The 26,781-nt window shown below is 47.9% G+C and overlaps 1 protein-coding gene across 2 annotated transcripts in view; it reads left to right on the forward strand.

Annotated features, from left to right (window-relative positions):
• The window catches only part of HIRIP3 (HIRA interacting protein 3), a 193,836-nt gene that overhangs the window by 159,797 nt on the left and 7,258 nt on the right, over window positions 1–26,781 (forward strand). The window lies entirely within an intron of this gene.

The following is a 26,781-nucleotide window of genomic DNA, read 5'->3' on the forward strand; positions in this document are numbered from 1 at the left end:
TCCTACCCTTTCCAAACATGGAGGTTATCTTAGAAGCCAGACGGCCTAGCACTAGAAAATCTTATGAAGGTAAATGGAAGAGATTTTGCACCTGGATGCATGCTCAGGATTCAGATCCTCTCATTCCAAATATTCCATTGATTTTACATTACCTGATAGACATGTTACATAAGGGTTTATCCTTTTCCTCCATAAAAATACATGCCTCTGCTATCTCTGCACATTACAATACTCTGCCTCCTTTTGAGCCTGCTGCCACATCTGGTATAAAGTATTTATCATGGAAGACCGCTATCCTACTGGCTTTGACTTCAGCCAGGAGAGTCTGAGTTAGCACTCATAGCTGTGGAACCTTATATTATTTTTTTATCAAGACGGTTTCTTTAAGGACTAACCCTACTTTCATGCCTAAAGTGGCTTTAAACCAAACTATTCACCTGCGAACTTTTTTCCCCAATCCACAAATTAAGGGGGAGAGGATCTTGCATTCTTTGGACGTGCATAGGCAGCTTCGTTTTTACCTGGACAGAACCAAGGATATCAGGAAAACAGAACTGTTTCTTATGCAGCAAATTCCCAAGGCAAAGCTATTTCAAAATGGACCATTTCTAAATGGATTGCTCATGGAATCGGATTTTGTTACTCTCCTCATGGAAAGCAAATCCCAGGAAAAAATTAGGACTCGCTCCACCAGAGCTGCTGCCACTTCTGCTGCTTTTCTCTACCAAAGATATTTTGGAAGCTGCAACTTGGAGTTCAGTGCATTCTTTCTCTAAGCACTATAATCTACCTCTTTTATTCTAAGTCCAGGGCAGGCTTTGCTTCTGCAGTCTTGCAAGGCCTTCTAGCAGCCCCTTCTACTAAATAACCTCCACCCTTTATCTCAGCTTTGGGATTCAACCCTACAGTGATGACTGCAACAGTGAAACACGAACATAGTACATTTGTGTACACTTACATAAATGTAGATGTTGGAGTGTCTTCACTGTTGCAGTCTGGGTTACCCACTCCCCCTGTTATTCTTTCATTAGTGTGGTTCCCTGCTTCACCCTTCTGAGGTGTATTTGCTACAGGGTATGGGGTTTGTTGTACCTTACTTTTTAGCCTTTACTTTTGGGCACCTGACATCTGGGGCAAGAAAAACTGGTGAACATGGCGTCGGCTGGGAGCTTTGTACCCCTGGCGCTCTACCGTCAGGGAGGATGACTGCACAGCCGACGCCAGACCCAGACTTTGGGATTCTGGCCGACCGAGGGCTGCCTGCCGGCAGGAAGAACCCTACAGTGATGACTGCAACAGTGAAGACAGTCAAACATCTTCATTTATGGTAAGTGTACACAATTGTACTATCCTGAAACCATTTCTCAGGATCCCAAGGGCATTAAGTCCTCTACTGCTAAAAAAAAAATCCTACCCCTTCTGACAGATTCCAGGGCGCTGGATAGATGGGGTAAGAAGGTTTATAAGTCTGCAATCTTGGCAATCAGGGCTTTAAACTGTCAATTTCATATGCTTAAATATCAACAGCATGTCATGGGCCTACTTAAAACAGAAAATGATGTTGATCTGACTGTGTGGAAAATAGTTACAGGATTTATTACATTCGGCTGAACAAGTTGGAAAACATACTTTGCAATGTGGTTTTGATTCTTTGGAGGCCTCTTGCATGGCTGCTGTAACTGGATCTGTGATGAGGCACGCTTGGCTCAGAGCAAAATCTGCCTGACCATGTTAAAGCAAAATTGTTGGATGCTCCTTAACAGGACAGTCTCTTTGGTAATAAGGCTGAAGAAGTTTTAAAAAAGATTGAAGATAAAGCTAAATCTATGCAAACTGTGAAAGATTTCTTACAAGTGCAGCCACCCAGATTTAGTAGGCACTGGCCTACTTCCTTTCCAGTTCCCTTAAGAGCCGCTCAAGTCAAATCCAGACATTCCAAAGGCTCCAGGTTTCAGTCGCAGGGAACTTTTAGAACAAAACAATGGGGTGCTTCCTCCTCCAAACCTGGAAGCAACAAGACTTCTCCCTATGGCAAGAAGTCTCAATGACTTTCCTCTACAATAACCAAGCACTTACCTTTTGGCTGCCCCTATGGGGGGAAAAATGCACGAAACTGGCAACTGATTACCCAGGACAAATGGGTTTTAAATATAGTATCCCAGGGATACAGATTTTATTTCCACATGTTGCCAATCCCAAACGGATGGCCAGATCTGCCTCCAAATCAGTGGGCAGAGGCCCAGAAACAAGTTCTGTTCCTCATGAATATGGGGGCTATTAAACCATTACCAGAAGAGGAAAAGGGACAAGGTTTCTATTAAAGACTTTTTCTGGTACCCAGAAAAGACAAATCATGGTGTCCAATTCTGGACTTGGATATTCCAAAGTTCAAGATGCTTGACTCTTCAACAGTTACTACTTATGCTGGACAAAGATTCCTGGTTAGTAACTCTAGACTCCCAACCAATCGAGGAATCTTGCAGAAGATACCTCTGCTTCAAAGCAGGCTATTTGCATTACCAGTTCTCTGAACTGCCCTTTGGCTTATCTACTGCACCCAGGGTCTTCACAAAGTGCCTGGCACCAGGAATTGCTTTGTGCAGGCAAAGAAATATTCAAATTTATCCATACCTGGGCGACTGTCTAATTCGGGCAGAAAACAAGGACACTCTTCTAAAGCATCTGGCATTTGTAAAAAGGGTTCTAACTTGTCTAGGGTACACTATATAAACGAAAAGAAATCACAAGTGGTACCCTCTCAAAAAATTACATTCCTGGATGCAAGCTTGAATAGAACTGCCCAGATGACTTGCCTTACGCCAGAAAAGCAAATTCAATTGATGACTGACTTCAAACAGGTGGCCACAAAAACCCGGCTATCTGCAAGACCAATTCTGCAGGCCCTGGGGTTCATGGCCTCCTGTATTCTTCTAATTCCATATGCAAGACTGCATATGAGGAAACTTCAGTGGTACCTAAAATGTTTATGGAGTCAACATAGTCACAGCCTGGAAACCATGATTCCTGTTGTACCTTGCATGCAACTAGAGTTCTTATGGTGGGCTGAGGCTTGCCACCAAAACAAGGGACTGCCATTCACTCCACCCTCTGCTGCCCAGACCCTAACTACAGTTGCATCCGACTATGCCTGGGGGCACATCTGGCAGGGAAATGCATTCAGGGCAAGTGGAGCCCAAATCAAATGCACCCACATATCCATCAGAAAGATGCTAGCTGTACAAAATGCTCTGACAGCCTACAAAGGACTACCTTCCCCCGGGACTACTGGTAAAGGCAGAACACCACAGTCGTACATAAGCAAGCAGGGGGGTACATTCCGTACCCCCTTTGCAGATTAGCCATGGCATTGTGGAACACTGCCTTGACTTATCAAATAAATCTACAAGCTCAGTTCCTGCCAGGAAAACTAAATACTCTGGCAGACTAAACTTTTTTTTGCCTCACCAAAGAACTATCAGTTGGACAAATTCTGCACAAGAATTCATCCTAAAAAAGCTTGGAAAGTGGATGCTGTCGGTCTATGCTTTTCCCCCTCTGCTCTCCAAAGTCCTGCTAAAAGTCAGGACAAACCAAAAATGATTCAGATTGCTCCAGACTGGCCTTGCCAGCACTGGTAACAACTCCTGCGCCTGGGTCACACCTTCCTCCATGGCACCTGCCTCAGACTCCTTACCTTCTGTCTCAGCAGAACTACCAAATTCTGCACACTCTGCTCCAAACTAATCAATTTCACCCTTGCCATCTCAGCAAACCTGTGATGGATGTCATTTTGGAGGCTAGAAGGCCTAGCACTAGAAAATCTTATGCTGACAAATGGAAAAGATTCTGTGCCTGGAACCAATCGCAAGGAATAAGCACAGCAATGCCCAATATTCCTCAGATCCTGCAATACTTAACCGAGATGCTTCATAAGGGACTATCTTTTTCTTCCATAAAAATCCATGCCTCTGCCATTTTTGCTCATTACAAGACTGAACCTCCCCTCTTCTCTCATCCTCTGCTAAAACAGTATCTCAGAGGGGCCAAAAATTTAAGACCTCCCAGGAGAGCACCAACTCCTGCATGGGACCTCACTCGACTCTACCTCCTTTTGAGCCAGCTGCTACTGCAGATCTAAATTTTTCTCTTGGAAAACAGCTTTCCTATTGGTCACTTAAGCAAGAAGGATTTCAGAATTACAGGCTCTTATGGCAGTGGAGCCTTTCATTATTTTTTATCCGGACAGGGTGGCTCTCAGGACCAATCCATCCTTTATGCCCAAGGTGGTATCCAGTGTGGCTCTTAATCAGACCATCCATCTGCCAACTTTCTTCCCTAATCCACAGAACAAGGGTGAGCGGATTCTGCATTCATTGGATGTACAGACAGCTTAGGTTCTACATAAACAAGACAAACTCTCTAAGAAAATCTGAGCAACTGTTGGTGGCATTTGCTGCAGGGGCAGAGGGAAAGGCTATTTCAAAGCAGACTATTTCCAAATGGATAAGCCATTGTATTCGTTTCTGCTATATGCACCATGGTAAACCTATCCTCAAGGGGATCAGATCTCATTCCACCAGGGCTGCATCTACTTCTGCAGCCTTAGGGGTTCCTACCAGAGACATTCTAGAAGCTGCTACTTGGAGCTCGGTTCATATGTTCACCAAACATTACCATTTACCCTTCTACTCTAAATCCAGAGCTGGCTTTGCCACTGCAGTCCTGCAGGGCCTTACAGCTGCTCCTAATGCTGTATAAATCCATTCTCCCAACCATAGCTTTGGGATTCTACCCAAATGTAATGACTGCAGCAGTGAAACATGAAGGACATAGTACAGTTGTATACACTTACCATAAATGTAGATGTTAGTGTATTCACTGTTGCAGTCCTGGTTACCCTCCCTCCAGCCCCCTGTTTTTCTCTAACTATACCTCTCCTTTCTTTTATTATGACTAAAAGCCTTTTTGGTGTATTTGCTTTTGTTTGGAGGGATATGTTTTGCATTTTAAATACATTTATATTCATATATATTTGGCTCCCCTTTTGGGGGGGCACCTGACATCTGGGGCAAGAAAAATGGATGTAATGGCGTCTGCCGCATATTTTATACCCCCTGACGTCCTGGAAGAAGGGACAGCAACCGAAGCAGGACCAAAGACTTCAGGCCAACTGAGGGCAACCTGCCAGCAGATTACCCAAATGTAATGACTGCAACAGTGAATACACTAACATCTACATTTATGGTAAGTGTACATAACTGTACGTTTCTGTTACACCAGGCTAGGCCCGTTTAACTTACCTAGTCCTCAGTTATTCTCTTTCTCTGTTCACCTCTGGGTTTGCTTGTGTGTTTGGAATGTTGAAGGATAGCAAGGAACATAAACCCTCTGGGTTCAAAAAATGCATGAAGTGCTCCCAGAAAATGTTTTTGACGGATTGCCACAGTAGCTATCTACTGCTTGGGAGCCATCCATTTGCAGAAATCATGCTTGTTCTGTCATTCTTTCTCTCCTAGTGTTGCAGGAGAGAAAGAACAAGCTGATTCTCGGGGGGGGGGGGGTCTTCTGAAGCCAACCTTCGAGGAAGCCTTATCTGGTTCGTCGGCTTCTTCGTCTAAGTCTTCAAAGTCAAGATCTGACTCAAAATGAAAAGGTTCAAAAAGGCCTTCTCCGGCACTGGCTGGTGTTTTGGAGCTGCCTTCCAAATTAACAAAATCTGCCTCCTCAACTATTCATTCTTCGGAGCCAAAGGAGAGCAGCATGGTTTCAGTTGGTCACAGGTGCTTCGGTGCCAACTGCTGAACCTTTGGAAATAGTTGACTCTTCTGCTTGGAGCCGGTCTGTAGAGTCACTACCAGTCTCCTTGCTGATCAAATCTCCAGTGCCTGCTAGGTTGAGATCTCCAACTTTATCTTCCAGGAGTCTTTCAGAAGATGTGGAGAGGGTAGTACTGAGACTCCTGAAGTAGTCTGCTCTGCCTAAATTTTTGATCTGAAGTAGTTACTTCATTTGCTCTGCAACCTGTGGGTATCTGATCCGACCTCTGATCCGAGCTGGCAGCTTTACTAGCTAAAAGATCTGAGCTCCTGGCTCCTCCCCTTCACTCATAATCCCCTGCAACTTGCTCCCTTTCCTCAGATCGAGTTTGCCGCGGCTGAAAAACTTCTAGTGAAGAGCTCCTTGGGCTTGGGTGAGATCTTTTCAGTGAATCTTGTCAAAACAATTGGAAAAGTTTTTTTTTTTGTTAGTGTGGGAGTGATTTAGCTCCTATCGTCGAGTGATAGCCTTAGTTTTATTTTTTTGTGGTAATTTTTAGTTTTATACATTGTTTTTGTCCCTCCCCGTGTGTGTGTGTGTGTGTGTGTGTGTGTGTGTGTGTGTGTGTGTGATGGCTGAAGGGCCCAAAGCCGTCTTTTCTAAGTGCACTGAGTGTGGCCTTAAGCTTTCCCCGGCTGATGGACACTCAGTGCGTTTTGTGTCTGGGGGTGGCCCACTTATCCACTAGCTGCCAGATATGTGCAGCGTTTAACGCTCTGGCCATCAGGGATAGGAAGAACATGTTGATCCTGGCGGGCTTGTTAATGCAGGACACTTCTTCCTGTCCCTCTAAGGCACAGGCTGCTACTGCAGCCCCCGTGCCTTTACGTCTCCTGACTCTGTCTGGGACTCAACCTCCCTCTGCTGCGCAGAGTTCAGGGGACTAGTCTGCCTCTTTGAGAGAGGAGAGGCAGAAGAAGGATAGGGGACAAACAAAAGTCATAAGCGGCGGGCTGAGGCTCATCCCTCAGCCCCACCATCTAAAGTTACTAGTCCATCTGAGGGCCTCCGGATCCTCTCCCTCTTGGCTCAGTTTGCCTTGTTTTTCACCAGAGCTCGGCCCGCCTTGACATCATCTAGGTCTACAAGAAGCCTGACAATGGATCGGATGCTGTGTCTATTTCTGCAGACTGATGCAGATGGGGGGTGTTCCTGCCTCCCCCACCCTCCGGGGGGGGGGGGGGAGTGCAGTCCCCCTTTTTGCCCCGATCACTCCTTCTCCAACCCATTTTCGGGTTTGAGTCGTCTGATCCGGGCCTTTTCAGAGCCGGGGATTTGTCGGCGCCGATAGTTCCGGTAGCTTCGATGCAGACTGTACCTTCGAGCGTATCGGATCCTAGCTCTCGGGGCCGAGAGCAGGGTGTCGGATCCATAGGGGTTGGTGTGTCTTCGGCACCCTTCAGGTCAGAGCACACTTCCCTCTTTGATCCGACCGCTTCGGCTCAGACACCGATCCCTGCTTCAGAGCAGAGGAGACTGCTTTCGGAGCCTGGGGAAAGCGGCTCTCCTTCCACTTTTGAGGTAGTGGAGAGGGTTTTGTCGGTCTTCCAGATCCCCAGTCCAGGCGTCTGATCCTCCCGCTCCCCCTATGCATTTGGGTCTGTCCTCCATCATCCGACCACTGGGACAGCCTGCTCAAACCCTCCAGTTAGTTCCTTTAGAGGAACAGGGCCCCGTAGGTGAGCCCTCCTCTGTTAGTCCCACTGAGGAGGTCCCTCGCAAACAGAAGTGTAAAAGGAGGCACCTGGACTCCCCTGAGTCCCTCATGACAGACATTGATTTGGTTGAAGGGGAAGGTTCCCCAAGGTCACCCCCTGGGGATGTCTCCTTTGGAGACATGATTTGGTTGAAGGGGAAGGTTCCCCAAGGTCACCCCCTGAGGATGTCTCCTTTGGAGACCTCATGGAAATGTTGCGAATTAGAGGGGGGTGGTCTGCCCAAAAACCGGTCTGCCCAAAAACCGTCCTCTGACGAGTCCATGTTTCTGGAGGTGTTTGAGGCAGGCCCGTCTACCTCCTGGGTGTCCTCCCGGCTGACATCCTGGTAGACTTGATTACTACCAGGGTGTGGAAGGAGCCCGACACCGTGGAGTCCATTCCAAGACACCCAGACAAAATTCTTAGCCCTCCCTCTGATGGGCAGGCCTGGTCTAAGGGCTCACCTGTGGATGCCCATGTTGGTGGTGGCTGCCACGAAGAAGGAACTTGCGCAGGAGAGTTCCTCTGTCCACCCTCCGGATAAGGAATCTCTGGCATTGGACCGCATTGGAAAGCGGAGGTTTGCTTCATCCACCTTCTCTGTAAGGGCGCTGTACTACATGGCACACATTATCAGGCTACAGCGAGACCTAATAAAGGAATATGCTGCAGCTCCCCGGGAGTCCATGACTGTCGAGGATAAGAAGACTTTCTCGACTCGTATGGCCACTCTGAAGTTTATCTCGAGCACTTCTATGCGGCTACTCTACCATGCTATGGAGGGAGCTGCTAGAACTAGCGGAGCGTGGGTAGTCTTGCAGCATCACGCCTGGCTCCGCCTTTGCGATTTCGCGGAACCCTTTAAGGTGTCCTTCGCGAATGCGCCCCTTTGACGGTTCTTCACTCTTTGGCAAGACTGTACGCGAGACTCTGGTCCAAACCGAAAAGGACGGGAAGACGCGGTCTGCCATCGGAGTCCGCTTCTCTGATCCTAAACTATCCTTTTCTAGGAATCAGAGGGGACAAAAGATGTGGTTCCGGAAGTCTCAGCAGTCCTGTCCAGCTTCGGACCAATCTTTCAGAGGCAGAGGACAAGGTGGATGCCGGCCCAGAGGCAGAGGGCCGCATAACTTCGGGTCTAGAGAACCGTTCTCTGACAGGCCTGCGCAACAGCCCTGAGGGCTTACCCAGCTGTCCCTCTCTGGAGGCAGTCGGGGGGGGGGGGGGGTTTGTCGGAGCACCTACTAAGTTGGGAGTCCATCGCAACGGATCGATGGGTGCTCCGAATCATACCCAGAGGTTATTCCATTCCCTTCTTAAATCTTCCCCACCCCATGAAACACCTCCCTGACGTCCCACCCGATCAATGGGAGGTGGCAGCTTCAGAGATTTCTAAGCTGCAAGAAAGAGCCATCCAGCGCGTCCCCCCCCCCCCCCCAGACAACTTCGAATTGGGCTATTACTCCAGGTTCTATTTGGTGCCAATAAAGACGGGGGACTTGAGACAAATTCTAGATCTCTCTTCCCTGAACCTGTTTATTCCCAAAGAGAAATTCCAGATGGTCACTTCAGTCAATCCCCCCCCCCCCCTTGGGAGAACGACTGGATGTGCTCCATAGACCTCAAAGATGCGTACTACCACATTTTGATGGACAGACTATGCAGGAGGTTTCTCCGCTTCCGGCTGGGAGCCGGTCATTATCAATTCAGGGTTCTTCTGTTCGGCCCCACCTCAGCCCCCAGGGTGTTCAAGGTCATGGCAGTGGTTGCAGCCCACCTGAGACTTCAGGGCATTCAGGTCTTTCCATACCTGGACGACTGGCTCCTCACCGCCTCCAACAGGCATCACTGTGTGTTGCCAGTGATTATGCTCTAGCTCTTGCCCAGAGTTTGGGCATTTTGGTAAACCTTCAAAAGTCCTTTTTTCATAGTGTGCAGGTTCTGGAATTTATAGGGGCCAAATTGGACACTCTTCTCTCGGGTCCTACAAACTTCGGACAGGGTGAACAGTTTGTCATGTCAGGTTATAGCCCTCCTTCAGAACTCGGCTCCATCGGCAGAGTTAGTCCTGAGAGCACTAGGCTCTATGGCGGCGGCAATCAGTCTGTCTACACGCACGTCTACGAATGAGGATTCTGCAGTGGTCCCTTCAAGTCCAATGGTCTCTGTTGCTACATCCATTGAACACCCCTATCCCCCTGAGCAGGGCTTGCAGGGACTCCCTCCTTTGGTGGCTTCGCTCACGGGAGCTGCGAGAGGGGAGACCCTTTGTGATGCCTCCGCCCCAAATCACATTGACCACGGATGCTTCTCGTCTTGGGTGGGGGGCATTCTTCGGGCAGAACTGTCCAAGGCACGTGGACCCCCTTAGAGACCGCCTTGCATATCAATGTCCTAGAGATGCGGGCGGTGCTTCTGGCGTTGCAAGCTCTCCACTACTTTCTTTCTCTAGGGACTATTGCGGTTCAAACAGACAACATGGCGGTAGTCTGGTACATAAACAGACTGGGAGGAACCAGATCTTATCCCCTTTGTCGGGAGGCTATGAGAGTTTTTGGGAGTGGGCGATATCCACCAACCACTTTCTGGTAGCAATGCACATTCCGGGTCGGTCCAACATTCTTGCGGACAAACCGAGTCGCATGATCCTCACACCGTACGAGTGGTCTCTCAAACAATCAGTTGCGAAACGGATCTTCCTCAAATGGGGTCTACCTTGCTGCGATCTTTTCGCTTTTCAGTCAAACACAAAGTGCAGCGAGTTTTTTCGCAATACTTCCCCCACCAGGGGAGAGCCCCAGAGACTCTCTGGTTCATGCTTGGCCACCCGGTCTCCTCTATGCTTATTCCCCCCTTCCTCTTATGGTGAAGTTCATTCAGAAAGCACGTCTGTTGGGGAGCAGAATTATCCTCTTAGCCCCATTCTGGCCTCGCCAGATCTGGTTCCCATGTCTGCGGTCTCACAGTGTAGTTCCTCCATGGATCTTGGATTCCATTCCGGATCTGATTTCGCATCCTGTGGTATTGCAACCCCCGAACCTGGTAAACCTAAAGCTCGCGGCTTGGTTGATCCAGTTCCACTGATGGCAAGAACTCCCGGCATCTCATCAGTAAAAGGCCATTCTGGTAACGGCTGACAAGCCTGCTACCAGAAAAATTTACAGTAGTAAATGGAAGCGTTTTTCTGTCTGGGCTAAGGACAAGGGCCTAGATCCCTTTACCGTCCCTATTCCGACGGTTCTTGATTTTCTGTCACTTTTCATCAAGGAGCCAGTGCATCTACAGTTAAAGTACAATTGGCAGCCATTTCCCATTTTCATATGGGGGATGGACTGGGATCTTTAGCTTCGGCAAAGATATGCAAAACCTTCTTGAAAGGTATTTTTCTTTTGAAACCACCAGTTAAAACTGCGGTCCCACCATGGGACTTAACTTTGGTTTTATAGGCATTGACAAACCCACCTTTTGAGCCTGCCGCCTCAGTTCCATTAAAGTTCTTATGGAAAACAGCCTTTCTAGTTGCTATTACTTCAGCCTGGAGGGTTTCGGAACTTCAAGCCCTTTGCATGAAACCCCCTTATCTAATCTTTCATAGGGATAGAGCGTCTCTCAGGACTTAACCCTTCCTTCTTACCAAAGGTGGCTTCAGAGTCAAATTTTAATCAGTCGATTTAATTTACCAGTGTTCTTTCCCAACTTTCAGAACAAAGGGGAATACAAATTACATAAGTTGGATGTACATAGACAACTGTTTTTACTTGCACAGGACGAAGGATACTCGCAAGGCTGATCAGTTGTTTGTGTCCTTTGCCAAATCTGCTCTGGAAAGAGCTGTTACCAAAGTTACCTTAGCAAATTGGATTTCACAGTGCATCATTCAGGCGTATGTAGCCTCAGGTAAACCTGCTCCTGTCGGAGTCCATGCCCACCCAACCCGACCCATAGCCACTTCAGCAGCCTTCTGGTCCAGGGTTCCTCTGGACGACATATGTTCAGCAGCTACTTGGTCCTCTTCCCATACATTATTTCTCATTATAAATTGGATATGATATCCAGGAGTAGGGCTTCCTTTGGCTCCACGGTGCTTCGGAATATCCTTCCTTGAGGGCCTCCCAAGGTTTTAGGTAGCTGGGGACTCTGTCCCACAGGTATGAAGTAACTACTTCAGATACTCACCATAACGTTCTGTCTGAGTAGGTACTTCATTTGTCTGCAACCAACCCCCCCCCTCCATGCCTCCTAACCATTATTGTGGTTCCTGATCATGATTGTGTCATGTGTTTAGGCATTATTTGGTCCTCTGTCGGGGGTGTTAGTTGCACAACTATCTGAGGAAAGGGAGCATGTAGCAGGGGATTATGGGTGAAGGGGAGGAGCCAGGAGCTTGGATCTTTTAGCTAGTAAAGCTGCCGGCTCAGATCAGAGGTCGGATCCGATATCCACAGGTTGCAGACAAATGAAGTACCTACTCAGATGGAACGTTATGGTGAGTACATAACTTCTTTTTTGCTCTGATCCAATCTGCTCTGGGGCCACTCGAACCAGTTTTGTCCTCATCTGTGATTCCTCCTCCGAGCCATGTTGGCTTTTCGGAGCCGGAGTGCTTGTTACCAATGGAGGAACCCTCTGTTCCGGCTCCCTTGGCTGTTGCATTGGAGCAGAGTTCGGCTCAGACACGCTCTGCTCTGTCCATCAGTGTCCAGGGACCAAAGCTCTCCTGTCAGCACTGATGGGGAGGGTTTGAATCCATCTTCGGTTCTGAGCCTTCCTCTCGGTGCTTCTGCCAGGGTGAGCCCCGACCCTGCATCCATCTCTGGGCTGATGGCTCGGGCTCCGGCACCATCCTTTGTCTCTTCGGAGTGGGGATGGTCTTTGGAGCCGGAGAGGTCTGCTTTTGAGGTGGAGGAGTGTGCTGTCACAATCTACAGCCCCTGCCAGTGGTACAAGCACTCTTTCCCCCCCCCCCCCACCAGGGCTCCCACTTTGGTCTACGTACCTACTCTCTTCAGAGATGGCAGAGACCTGCAGCCTCAGGAGCCACGGCTGGTCTTCCGGGGCCTCCCCAGAAGGTCCTTTCGAGGAGCCTCAGAAGAGAGTATGCAAGAGGAAGTATATTGACTCCCAGGTGACATCTGACACTGACCTCGAGTCTGAGGGGTCCCCCAAGTCGTCCTCTGTCTCCTTTGTGGACCTTCTGGAGATCCTTAAACAGAGGTGTGACTGGCGCACTGTAGACCCTTCTGATGAGTCTGTGTAACTGAAGGCTTTCGGGTCTCAACCCTCTGCCTCTTGGGTGTCTCCACCTTTCGATGAGCTAATAGTCTGAAGGTATGGGATACTCCCGATGCCATGGAGCCAGTTCATAGAAGACCAAATAAGTTCCTGTCTGCCCCTCCTGGAAAAGAATTATCTAAGGGCGTTCCCGTAGATGTCCTGGTGGTGGCAGCCATGAAGGAGGAGTTGGCGGAGACGTCTTCCTCTGTTCATCCGTCAAACAAGGAGTCTCGACAGATGGACAGATTTGGGCGGAGTGTATTTAGTTCAGCGGCTTTCACACTTCGATCTCTGAACTATCTTACATATTTCACGAGGTTGCAGAGGGCTCTCCTCAAGGAGTTAGGAGATTCCATACATTGTGCTTGTCCTGAGGGAGTCCCTGATAGGATCTCTGCTCAGTTGTCCACCCTAAATTCGGTAGTTGACTCCTCCATGCGGGGAGTTCTCTCCCATGTGGCTGAAGCGAGCAGAGCAGTGGGTTCAGGAGTTGCCCTTAGGCGCCACTCCTGGATGCGCTTGTGTAATTTTGCCGAGCCTTTTAAGTCCACCTTCACCAACACCCCATTTGATGGTTCCTCCTTGTTTGGTCCCAAGGTGAAAGAAACACTCTGTGTGAGCAGGAAGGAAAGACTCTTTGCCGTGGTAGTCCATTTTACTGTCCCATCTCGACCATACCCCAAAGGTCAAAGGGGGGGGTAAAATGTGGTTCAAAAAGTCCCCCAGTGGGCCTTTCCAGACACTGAGTGAATCCTCCTTCAGAGGCAGAGGAGGAAATGGTAGATGTTGCCCTAAAGGTAGGGGCGGTCCGCAATACCATCAAGGCCGTGATTCCTTTTGAGGGCAGCCTTAGCGCTCCTGATGTGGGGCCCTGACTGCATTCTCTGGGGCCGGTCGGGGGTCGCATTTCTTTGTATTCAGAAGCTTGGCTAAATATAACCCAAGACAAGAGGGTACAAAGAGTTGTTACCAGAGGCTATATCATACCCTTTTCCCTTCCATCGTTTGTTCCCAAAAAGATCCCAGATGTTCCACCCAATTGGGATCAGGCAACTGTGGAGATCAACAAGTTGCTCTAAAAAAAGCCCGTCCCAGCAGACCAGACAGGATCCGGAACTTACTCCAGGTTCTTTTTTAGTACCAAAACGAACCGGAGACTGGAGGCCAATATTGGACCTCAGCAGATCAAATGAATCTGTGAAAAAGGACAAGTTTCGGATGGTCACACTGCATTCGATACTCCCATTGTTAGGAAAAGACTATTGGATGTGCTCTCTGGATCTCCAAGACTCCTACTACCATATAAAAATGGACAACGCGTCAAGGGGATATCTGTGCTTCCGGCTGGGAACTGGCCATTATCAGTTTTGTGTTCTGCCCTTTAGTCTCGCCACAACCCCCACGGTGTTCACCAAATGCATGGCAGTAGTGACAGCTCACCTGAGATGTCAGGGATTCTAGGCGTTTCTGTATTTGGACGACTGGCTCCTGACTGCCACTGCCAGGCATCTACTCCTCCAAAACAGGGACGCCACCGTTCAGCTTTGTGCTCAACTAGGGATCTCCATAAACTGGGAAAAATCTGCATTACTGTCCTCGCAATTTTTGTAGGCGCAGAGGTAGACTGTGGATATGACAGTTCGTCTTCCCGCCGAAAGAGCACAAAACCTCATCTCAAGTTCAGCAGCGTCTTCCGCTTCGGAAAGTCAAAGCAAAATGGATTCTTCATCTTCCTGGAACGATGGCGTCAGCCATTCTGTTAATACCTTTAGCCAAGTTGCACATATGAGAATACTTCAATGGCTCCTGTTCTCCCAGTGGTCATTCCAATATGTACTGTTGAGTCACCCTTTTCTGCTGACGGAATCATGCAAAAAGGGCCTTCGTTGGTGGATAGCCCCCAACAACTTGTTCACAGGAGCTCCCTTTGTGCCTGCCCAACCCGTTGCCACTGTGACCATGGATGCCTCCCAGGTCGGGTGGGGGGCATCATCTTGGGCAGGACTGTCTACGGCACATGGCAAGAACATGAGGCTCATCTGCATATCAACGTCCTGAAGATGAGAGCGGTGCTTCTGGCGTTGCAAGCACTTCAGGACTTTCTTCCTCCAGGGACGATTGCAATACAATCTGACATGTCTGTTATGTGGTATATCGACAAACAGTGCGGTACCAGATCTTCCCCACTTTGTTGAGAGGCCATGCGAATTTGGGAATGGGCGATTTCTTCCCAGTACTTTCTGGTGGCAACGCACATTCCAGGGACAACCAACGTGATAGCAGACAAGCTAAGCCAGGCAATCTTACTGCCTCACGAGTGGTCTCTGAAACGGGAAATAGTGGAACAGATTTTCCAAAAATGGGGACAACCTTGCTGCGATCTTTTTGCCAGTCCAGCCAATGCAAGTGCATCAGTTATTTTTCCCTAATTCACCCTCCGGGGAAACACCCAGAGACGCTCTGGTCCACGATTGGCCCACTGGACTTCTGTATGCCTTTCCTCCATTACCTCTTATCCCCAAAGTGATGCAGAAAGCCAACCGACTGGGAAGCAAGTTGATCCTCATTGCTCCTTACTGGCCTCGTCAGGTCTGGTTCCCCTTTCTCAAGCCTCTTCTGGACGATCCTTGGATTCTGGACCCAGTTTCAGATCTATTGACCCACATGGATTTGCTACACCCCTCTCTCCACACCCTCAAATTTACAGATTGGCTGCTCCCAGTTCCCTCTCTAGTCAGACTTCATGATGTTTAGTCATCAGTGTCCCATATTCTTTTATCCTTGCATAAACCCTCAGCCAGAAGGCTGTATGACAGTAAATGGAAAAGGTTCTCTATTTGGGCACAGAAAGTGAAAGTGGCTCCTTACACCACTCCTGTTCCTGTAGTTCTGGAATTCCTTTCGTAGCTTTTTCAGCAGGGATCCGTCACGGCGATCTCGCTCTCTTATTTAGGGTCTCCAAATGTCAACCTTATGTCTCGTAAGCTATGCAAGACTTTCTTGAGAGGAGCCACTTTACTGAGACCACCATTACAAGAACCTGTGGCTTCTTGGGACGTAAATTTTGTGTTGTCCAAACTAACATCCCCTCCCTTTGAACCGTCTCATCTTCCTTAAAATATTTGTCTTGGAAGACTGTTTTTTAGTAGCTATTACATCAGCCAGACGTGTATCTGAGCTACAAGCCCTATCTATTAAGCCACCTCATTTAGCATTTCATAAAGACGGGGATTTCCTTGCGTACCAATCCTTCGTTTGTTCCCAAAGTTTGTTCTTCTGCCGCATTGAATCGGTCCATTGAGCTGTCATAGCAATGCAGCTGAATATCATTTCTACCAGCTGGATGTTCAGACAACTACGTTTTTATTTGCAACGGACCAAAGAATTTCTGAAGTCAGACCAGTTCATTTCTTTTTCCGACTCCAGATTGGGCTTATCAGTTTCTAAGGTGACTTTGCCTAACTGGATTTCTAGTTGAATAGCTTTTATCTACAGTTTGGAGGGCAGACCTTTACCCCACAGGATCAAGGCTCACTCTGCTAGGTCTCTGTCTACCTCTGCAGCCTTTCAAGCCAGGGTACCAATTGATCATATCTGTGCAGCAGCTATGTGGGCTCCCCTCACACCTTCATTACTCAAGTTGGATTTGGCTTGTAGGGGTAGAGCATCCTTTGGCTCCATGGTGCTCAGGAGTATTTTCTAATGAGACACCCAAGAATAAGGCGCTAGGGACTCTGTCCCATATGTAAAAATGAAGGTGAGATTGGACTACCTAACAAAAGTTATGTAATCACCATAACGTTCCATGTTGGTAGTCCATCTCGCCCTTCATTTTTACCAACCCGTCCTCCTGCCCCCATCCTGGAAGATCTGGAGGAAATGCTTTCTTGGTTGGCGACCCTTTGATATTGGTTTGTTGGTTAGGGGTTTATTTTCTGTTTCTAGCGAGCAGCAAACAAGATCTGGGGATTGCACTGGTGCACCATGGGATACCTGCTTAGCCACGAGCCAACCAGAAGTCTTCAAGCTTGAAAGTCGGCAGAGTTTGAGCTGAAGATTGGCTCTGAACCTATATGTAAAAATGAAGGTGAGATTGGATTACCAACATGGAATGTTATGGTGAGTGCATAACTTCTTTTTTTGCCTGCATAAAACCAAGCTCATCAGACAGGTTGATTAACTCGTCTCCTTCCATCCCAGAGCCCTGGGGAAGGCAGTAACCAAACAAACCCATCTCTACCTGGATTTCTAAACTTTCTGCTACAAATGCCTTGGGGAAATCCCTGCAAGGCACTGTCAAAGCACACTCCACCAGGGCTATGACTTCCTCAGGAGCCTTCTTCAAAGGTCTCAGTACCTCTACCATTCTTGAAGCAGCCACTTGGTCATCAGTGCACACCTTCACCAAACGTTACAAGTTAGACCACATTTCCAAGGCCAGGGTGGGTTTTGCCAGGGCTGTCCTTCACGGATTCCTGGAAACCGCCTATAGACCACCACCCCCTCCATCGTGAGCTTTGGCACTCACCCTTATGTTGAATACTGCAACATGGTGAATAGAAGGATATAGAAAAGTTGTGTAACATCTTACCATAACCATAGAGGTCCTTCTCTTCCATGTTGCAGTATTCCTTCCCCTCCTGTTAGGCTGCATTTCCCTTTCTGGGTGGCACAGGACCGGCATTGCCCTTACTAGGACTGGTCTGACTGGGACTTATAGTTCTGGGGGCTGGTGTGTGCAGACATCACTTTTAGGCCCACGATGCTTTTAGTGTTTCACTGTTGTAGTCATCACTTGTGGGTTATCCCTACTGGCTAGTCCTTGGCTGGCCCAAATACCAGAGTAAAGGATTTCCCTCCTGCATCGGCTGCAGGTCGCCTGAGACTGACATCAGGTAGTCAGGGCTATAAAGAGAGGCAGCTGATGCCATTACATCAGTCTTCGTGGACCCCAAAGCAGAAGCAGTTTGCGAGTGCATTGGTCGACCATTGCCAGCTTGAGGGAGAAAACTACTAAAGCTAAGTACCCCGTTGGAGATTCTTTTCTTGCACTTGACAGATGTCAGAGAAAGCAACCGTCTCCGCTGTGGAAAAATAAATACCACACCAAGACTTTCATAGTGTGTGTAACTTATTTAAACCCAGACCACAATGTCCCCGGGTATCGGTTCTGTGCCTTATTTTAACACTAGGACCATCCGTAGAAGAGCTGATTTTGTAGCTAGGCATGTCAGGGAGAGTAGTTACTAACTCGAAAGGGCATCTGTCTGTCAGTTTACCATGGAAATCCTAAAAAGAGAAGATAAGGAAAGAGACTGCAGAATGTTAGGCCTACAGACTATTCAAACCTGAAGTTAGCCAGCCTACCATCCACCAGCACAGCGGAACTCAGTGAGGCGCATATGCAGTCCCTGACAATGGCTGTAGAGCCATTGCAGGCCTCTACAGAGACCCTTTTGGAGTCCGGTACACCACTGGAGCAGGCTTCTTCCGAATTGTTGGTCGCCAGCCCCATGGTTGGGTCTGGATCCGCTTTGTAAGCACCGGCTTCCAAGGAGGCCTTTTCGGATGACTATGCCAGACAGAGACCGATGGCCATGTGATCAGCCAAAACCTTTTGTAAGCCCATTGAATTACTGAGGCCTAAGAGCAAGACCTCTCCTAGGAAAACCCTTTCGTCTGTGCTCACTGGCCAACTGCCTACCACTCAACTTAGTAGTCGCAGCAGTTACTTAGGATGGCTGAGGATTTAGTCTTTATCATCAGGGGGTAACCAGCCTGCTTCAAGCTTCCCCAGCCAAAAGAAAAAGGGACCTTTCTCCAGAAGTGCTTTCGGAGCCAGAGTCTGAGGACTCTGAACTTCAGACACTGAACAACATCCCCTGGTAGCCTTTGAGGATTCAGATGCTGAGGAATCCATTCCTTATGCATCCCTTCCTGAGGACCCTTCATTAGGGAGATCTTAAACTCTCTGAGCATTTCCATTGAGAGGCTGAGGACTACCCCCAATCAGAGAGATTGAGAGAGTTCCTAGACTTGCCACAACACAAACCCTTAGCCATTCCTCCCCCCTGCTCCCAGAAAGCCTGATAGATATTACAGGGTGCCAGTATTTGTTAAAGAACCCTACAGCCGACCCAGACGTCATTACTTGGGGACCCAAGGGGATTAGAGCCAGTTCCTCTAAAAATCCAGTACAGAGTCTTGGACCGATGGGGTAAAAAGATCTACACTTTGGCTACCCTAGCCATTCAATTGCCAATTTCATATGCTTAAATATCAACAGGACACACACTGGAGTTATTGAAGTAGATAATTTCCACCTTACCAGACAATACTACTGCCAGAGAGCTAGATCTGATTCAGTTCAGCTCTCAAGTGGCCAAGTATTCCCTGCATTATGGATTTGATGCTTTGGAACCCTCTAGCAGGGCTGTTTCTGGATGAGAGAAGGCATGCATGGTTGAAGGCAACCTTAGCCTGACCTGGTTAAATCAAAACTTCTGGATGACCCGTTCAGTAGGGAACAATTATTTGGCCCCAAGGCAAAGGAAGTAATTAAGAAAATGGAAGACAAGACCAAGTCTATGCAGACTGTCAGTTCCTGCCCAGGCAGAAGCTGTGCAGAGGAAAGGATGCAGAGATGGGCCCTCCAGGCAAAGCCAGCAGAGGCCTAGACAGTTTACCTCTACTGCGTCTAGACAAGGGAGTTCTATGTCCACTCCCTACCGTAAGGACTTACAATGGCTCCCCCTCTTCCCCCACCTCCCCACCCATAGGCTAGGAGGGAAGGCTTTCCCTATTCCTAAACAAGTGGCAAGCCATCACAACAGATCAATGGGTCCTAAACATCCCCAGATTTTCAGGGTTTCCAGGCATACCAACAAATGAGGCCATCTGCCAGATTCAAAAACTGTGGGCTCAAGGAGCCAGTTGAGCCGGTGCCAGAGGGCCAAGTAGGCAAAGATTTTTACTCAAGGTTGATCCTAGTTCCCAGGAAAGAGGGCACCTGGCGCCCTATTCTAGAGCTATTAACATTTAAATCTGTTGCTCCTAGTGCCAAAATTCAAAATGCTAATCCTTCAAAAGCTGGTGCCAATGTTGGCACCAAATGCTTGGCTAGTGACCCAAGATCTGAAAGATGCCTACTTCCATATCCCCATAAGAGAGTCCTGCAGAAGTTTGCTACACTTCAGAGCAGGCTCACAGCACTTTCAGTTCTCTGCTCTGCCCTTTGGCTTATCTACTGCTCCCAGAGTCTTCACCAAGTACCTGGCTTCTGTCATTGCCTTTTGCAGACAGCAAAACATACAGATTTACCCCTATCTGGATGAGACTCGTATCCAGGCGGACACCAAGGAGAAACTCTTACAGGATCTCACCTTTGTCCAAACCCTCCTAATCTCTCTGGGATTTGCTATCAACAGGGAAAAATCCCAATTCCAACCCAAGAGTACCTTCTTTGGAGCGCTCCTGGACACATCTACCCAAAGAGCTTTACTCTCTCCAGAGAGGCAGAGCTTTCTCACCTGGTACTTTTCTCCACTAGCTCGCAGAACAGACCTCACAGCAAGGAAATCCCTGTAAGCACTTTGGTACATGGCATCCTGTTGCCTTTGGCCAGGCTCCACATGAGAACTACAATGGTACCTCAGAAACCTGTGGTGCCAGCACTCTGTCACTGGAGCACCAGCTGTCTCTGATCCCTTGCTTTTAGGAAGGAACTCTTTTATGGTGGGTGGACGTCTGTACCCTGAACAGGGTTCTACCCTTTATCACCCTCCCCCCAAGGCCAGACCATCACCACCGATGCCTCAGGCATCATCTGGGGGGTGCACCTAGGAGATGTGCAGTCAGGGCACCTGGGATCGGGGAGATCTAACCCTCCATATCAACCTGAAGGAAATGCTGGCGATGCACAGGGCTATTATAGCTTTTAAGGCCAACTTCAAGCCAGGAGTGCTGTTGATCAGAACAGACAACACGTTCATATGGTACATCATCAAATGGGGGAACACCCTCCTACCCCCTTTTGTCAACTAGCTATATTTATCTGGCAGACTGCCTCAATGATGGGACTACATCTGATAGGCCAGTACATTCCAGGGGAACACAACACCCTGGCAGACCATCTCAGCAGAAGTCCTGAACCCCCACGAGTGGCAGCTACACAAGGAGACCTTCCTCAGTATCATACACCTCTGGGGGACATTGGAGGTAGACCTCTTTGCAACAGTAGAAAACAGACTGCTTACCAGGCTCTGCTCCAGGGAGTTGCACCCACGAGCTTGGAAGGTGGGCGCTGTCTCCTTTCACTGGGGCAACCTGTTTGTGTACGCCTTCCCTCCCTTGCCACTGATTCCCAGGGTACTTCAAAAGATCGAGGAGGAAGGTCCAAGGGCTGTCCTCATTGCCCCAAACTGGCCCAGGCAGCACTGGTACCCCTTAACTCCTCGGCCTGAAAAAGGAACTACTAGTGAGCCTGCCTGTCTCAGAAAAACTGCTAACCCAAGAAAGAGTGAGTACTGCATCCAAATCTTCACACTCAGCCTATCTGTATGTCTTATACCCCAGAGGTGGATATCTGGCTACCTTTTTAGCTAACATGTTCTGGATATCATTAAGGAGACCAGGGGGGCCCAGCACCCGGAAATCCTATTCTGCAAAATGGAAAAGCTTTACTGCCTGGTGCCACAATAAGGGTCAAAGCAGCACCCATGCTACTCTCATTTTGGTTCTGGACTATCTAGCGGAGCTCGTGCAGAATGGATTATCATGCTCCTTTCTCAAAATTCATGCCTGTGCCATATCTGCTCATTTCCCAACAGTTACCTTTGTTCACCCATCCCCTGTTAAAACAATTCCTTAGAGGGGTATCGCACATCACACCACCTAGACCACCCACTCCAGCATGGGACCTGAACTTTGTCCTGGAAAAAACTGACCACCTCCTTTTGAACCAGCTGCTATAGCAGAATTAAAGCACCTCTCTCGGAAGACTGCCTTCCTGCTGGCCACAACCTCAGCCAGGAGGGTTTCCAAGCTTCAAGCTCTCACGGCCACTGAACCTTTCATTTATTTCCATGCAGACAAGGGTGTCTCTTATAACCAACCCCTCCTTTATGCCTAAGGTGGTATCTGACGTGGCCATTAATCAGGCTATCCATCTCCCTACCTTCTTTCCAAACCCACAAAATAGGGGGGAAAGGATTCTTCATACATTGGATGTGCACATATAGCTTAGATACTATCTGGATTAGGGCCAAGCCTTTCAGAAAGACTGACCAGCTGCTGGTCAGCTTTGCCCCAGGGGCAGAGGGGAAACCTATATCCAAGCAGACCATTTCTAAATGGATATCACACTGCATCCATTTCTGCTACTTTCATAGAAAGATGCTTCTGAAATTGGTCAGAACCCATTCTACTAGGGCAGCATCAACTGCCACTGCCTTCTTAGGGGTGTTCCTACCAAGGATATTTTAGAAGCTGCCACTTGGACATCAGTTCACACCTTCATAAAACACTACCAATAAGCTATTTTCAAATCCAGGGCAGTCTTTGCTTCTGCAGTCCTGCAGGGCATTGTAGCTTCCACTTAAAACAGTACAAATCTAGTCTACACCTTCTTCCCTTCCTTCCTTCCACCCTACTTTTCAGCTTTGGGAATCTCCCTACAAGTGATGACTGCAACAGTGAAACACAAAGAACATAGTACAGTTGTGTACATTTACCATAAATGTAAATGTTAGTGTATTCACAGTTGCAGTCCTATTTCCCTCTCTCCTTCCCCCTCTTTATTTTCGTCATAGCTAATGGCCTTCCCCAGGTTGGCCTTCTTCAGGCCTTCTTGTCAGGGCTTCTATAGGTTGGGGGCAAGAAAAACTGATGTAATGGTGTCTGCTGCCTCTCTTTATAGTCCTGATGACCTGACGTCCGTCTCGGGTGACCTGCAGTCGACGCAGGAGGGAAATCCTTTGCTCTGGTATTCGGGCCACTCAGACTATCCAGCAGGGATAAACCCACAAGTGATGACTGCAACAGTGAATACACTCTGACATCTTCATTTATGGTAAGTGTACACAACTGTACTTTCCTTGAGCTGCGTCAGATGTCCCACACACCATACAGGGACTGCAAACTTTTGTATACTGGCCGGACGTTCGCAAAGCAGTAGTAGTAAACCCATATGTTGAATACTGAAATGTGGGCAGAGAAGGACATCTATGGTTATGGTAAGATGTTACACAACTTTTGTTTTTGTTGGGTTTTGCACAGACTCTTATTCTCTGAGGATCTTAATGAGGAGCTTTCTGTTTTTGCTTCCAGCCAGTTCCAAGCTATCTGCCGTTTGTATCCAGGGGCCCCTTTATTCATAGCATGCTGCTTTCAGAGTCCATCCCTTTTCCAGTCCATGCTTTCTGTAGCAGCAGTCTACAGACCTTCTTAGCCAATGCGTTTGGCATGGCTGCTGTGCTCCAACAGTCCCTGTGTATCTTCTGGGTAATTCTTTGTTTTTACAGCATGCTATTCTTGGATGTTCTTCGTGTTTCACTATTGCAGTCATCACATTTAGGTTATCTGCTTGCAGTAATCCTCAGTAGGCCTGATTATCAAAGTCTTGGGTCCTGCGTCTGTTGCTGTTTCATCTTCCATGATGTCAGGTAGTCAGGGGTGTAAAGCATGCAGCCGATGCCATTATATCAGTCTTTCTTGCGAACCGCTTCGGGCACAGCACGGCAAGTGCCGGTCGGCCGGCTCCTGAAATTTTAGTTTTCGCGTTTCAGAAACTAAGTCTTCAACTAAAGCCAAGTACCCTGTTGGGGAAGCTTTTTCTTGCTCTAAATCGATGTCAGTAAAATTCAGTTGTATTTCTTGTGGAAAGCAAATAACTCATAAAGATTTTCAATCGTACTGTATTCTTTGCCTAGGCCCTGACCATGACATACCTCGCTGTCTGTTTTGTGCCTTATTTAAACAACGAACTATTAGTCATCTATATATTTGCGCTTCTAAATATTTTGGTACTCTGTTCAGATTACCCAGATATGGCTTCGGTAAGCCACCCGACTACAGACATTCCGAAAAAACGCAAAGATAAAGACAGACTGCCTAGGTCCAAAGCTGCCAACGACTCTTCTAAGCTAGTCGCCAGTTCGCCGGTACTCAGTGAGGCGCTTTCACAGTCCTTGGTACCTACTACTTCAGATTCGCAGGCCTCTACTGAGACCCATTCTGAGTCCAGTATGCCACGAGATGCTTCAACTGTGGAACCTGCCGATGTCTCTACCTTGGATGGGTCTGGAGCCGCTGTGCAGGCACTGGCTTCTGAGGGTGTATTCAGGCCTACTGATTTGCATATTAAACACTCCATCTTCTTGAAGGCCTAAAACTTGATCCATGCCTAGAAAACAGACGCCCAGACCGCATGGTCAGGCCTCTATGCCTAAAAAAAACAAATAAGAATGGCTGAAGACCTTTATTCCTTTAATCAGGGGAAGCCAACCTTCCCCCTCTTGAGACCTAGGACTGAATTTGCTTATGATACTTCTGATCAAGATTCTGAAATTTGTTTCCTCTGTCCAGGATTTACCCTCATCTATCTGAGGATTCTGATGCAGAGGACTCTATTCTCTCTGCTTCCCCTCCAGATTTCTTTTTTGGTGAAACCTTGCATACTCTTGGGGAACTTTTTTGCTGGGAAAGCCAGGATTATTCTGATTCTAAAGAGGCTTGGGGATTTCTTACTCCTGAACCAGCACAGGCCTTTAACTATCCCCCCTGCACTGGACATTGTTGATGCCTTTTCAGAATCTAGCTTGGCCCCTGACTGCTTACCTCCTGCTCCCAGAAAACCAGATTGATATTACAGGGTTCCTGACTGTCTCAAGTTCCCCTCTAAAAATCCTACTGCGGATCCTGAGACCATTTCACAGGGACCCAAGGGCATTAAGGCTACTACTGCCAAAAATCCTACCCCCTCATAGAGATTCCAGGGCGCTGGATAGATGGGGTAAGAAGGTATACACTTCCACAACCTTGGCCATTAGGGAATTAAACTGCCAGTTTCATATGTTAAAGTATCAGCAGTATGTTGTTGGATTGCTTAAACAGAAAATGATGATTCCTGATTGTGCTGAAAATAAGGATTTACAAGATTTAATGCATTCTGCTGAGCAAGTTGAAAAACATTTGCAATGTGGCTTTGATTTCACTAGAGGCATCTTGCAGGGCTGCTGTCACTGGGTCTGTACTTAGAAGGCATGCTTGGCTTAAGGAGCAATCTTTTCCAGATCACGTTTAAGCTACATTGCTGGATACTCCCTTGAACCAGGACCGCCTGTTTGACAACAAAGCAGTAGTAGTACTTCAAAATATGGAGGAAAAAGCTAAATCTATGCAAACTGTTAAAGATTTCCTGCAAGTGCAGCCTCCAAGATTTAGTAGGAATTGGCCCTCTAAGAATTGGTCCTTTCCTGCCTCTTCCAGGCCTTCAGTCCAAACCCAGAACCAACAGAACACCCAGGCTTCACTCCCAAGATAGGCACAGGACTAAGCAGTGGGGGGCTCCCACTTCCAAATTGGGGAATAGTAAGACTCCCCATATGGTAAACTGTCTCAATGACTTTAGAACTTCCAAGCCCTTCTCAACTGACTGCTCCTTTAGGGGGAAAAGATTGCTCTGCAGGCAAAAAAACTGGGAACTCATTACCCAGGACAAATGGGTTTTAAATATAGTTTCCCAGGGATACAGATTCCACTTCCACACTTCACCAACCCCAAACGGTTAGCCAGATCTACCCCCAAATCAGTGGGCAGAGGCTCAAAAGCAAGTACTTTCTCTCAAGTATAAAGGCTATTAACACTGTCCCAGAAGAGGAAAGGGGACAAGGTTTCTACTCAAGACGTTTCCTGGTGCCCAGAAAAGACAACACATGGCGTCCTTTCCTGGATCTCTCTATCCTGAACACCTTTTTGGTGATCCCAAAATTCAAGATGCTAACTCTTCAGTTGCTTCCTATGCTAGGCAAGGATGCCTGATTGTCAACACTGGATTTAAAGGAACTGTACCTACACATCCCAATCGGGGAATCTTGCAGAAGATACCTACGCTTCAAAGCAGGCTACGTGCACTATCAGTTCTCTGCACTGCCCTTGGCAGGCTACATGCACTATCGGTTCTCTGCACTGCCCTTTGGCTTATCTACTGTGCCCAGGGTATTCACAAAGTGCCTAACTCCAATCATTGCATTTTGCAGGCAAAAACATATTCAAAATATACCCATACCTTGACAATTGTCTTAATTCAGGCAGGAAGCCAGGACATACTTTTGAATCATCTGGCGTTTGTACAAAAGGTGCTAACTTGTGTGGGATACACCATAAACGAAAATAAATCACATCTTGTACTCTTGTCAACAAATTGTATTCCTGGGAGCACGCTTGAACGCAACTTTCCAGATGGCTTTCCTCACAGCAGAGAAACAAGTTCTTTTGACAGCTTACTTCAAACTAATGGCAACAAAAACCTTATCTGCAAGACAAATACTGCAAGCCTTGGGGTTCGTGGCCTCGTGCATTCTTCTAATTCCATATGCAGGACTGCATATGAGGAAACTACAATGGTATCTAAAAAGCCTATGGTGTCAACATTCTCAAGATCTAGAAGCAATGATTACTATCGTACGTTGCCTACAGGACTGCCACCAAAACAAGGGACTGCCATTCACTCTACCCCCTGCCGCCCAAACCCTAACAACGGACGCATCAGAGTATGCATGGGTGGCTCACTTGGCAGGGAAGTGCATTCAGGGCAAATGGAACCCAAGTCAAATGCACCTGCATATCAATCAAAAAGAAATGTTAGCTGTACAGAATGCTCTGACAGCCTTCAAGGACAACATTCTTCCAGGACAGTTAATGGTAAAGCCTGACTAACACCACTGTTATGTGGTACATAAGCAGGGGGGGGAACCCACTCATACCCTCTCTGCAG

Source organism: Protopterus annectens, chromosome 10.part0 (assembly GCF_019279795.1).
Source record: "Protopterus annectens isolate FY-2018-M chromosome 10.part0, PAN1.0, whole genome shotgun sequence".
Classification (NCBI taxonomy): Eukaryota; Metazoa; Chordata; order Ceratodontiformes; family Protopteridae; genus Protopterus; species Protopterus annectens.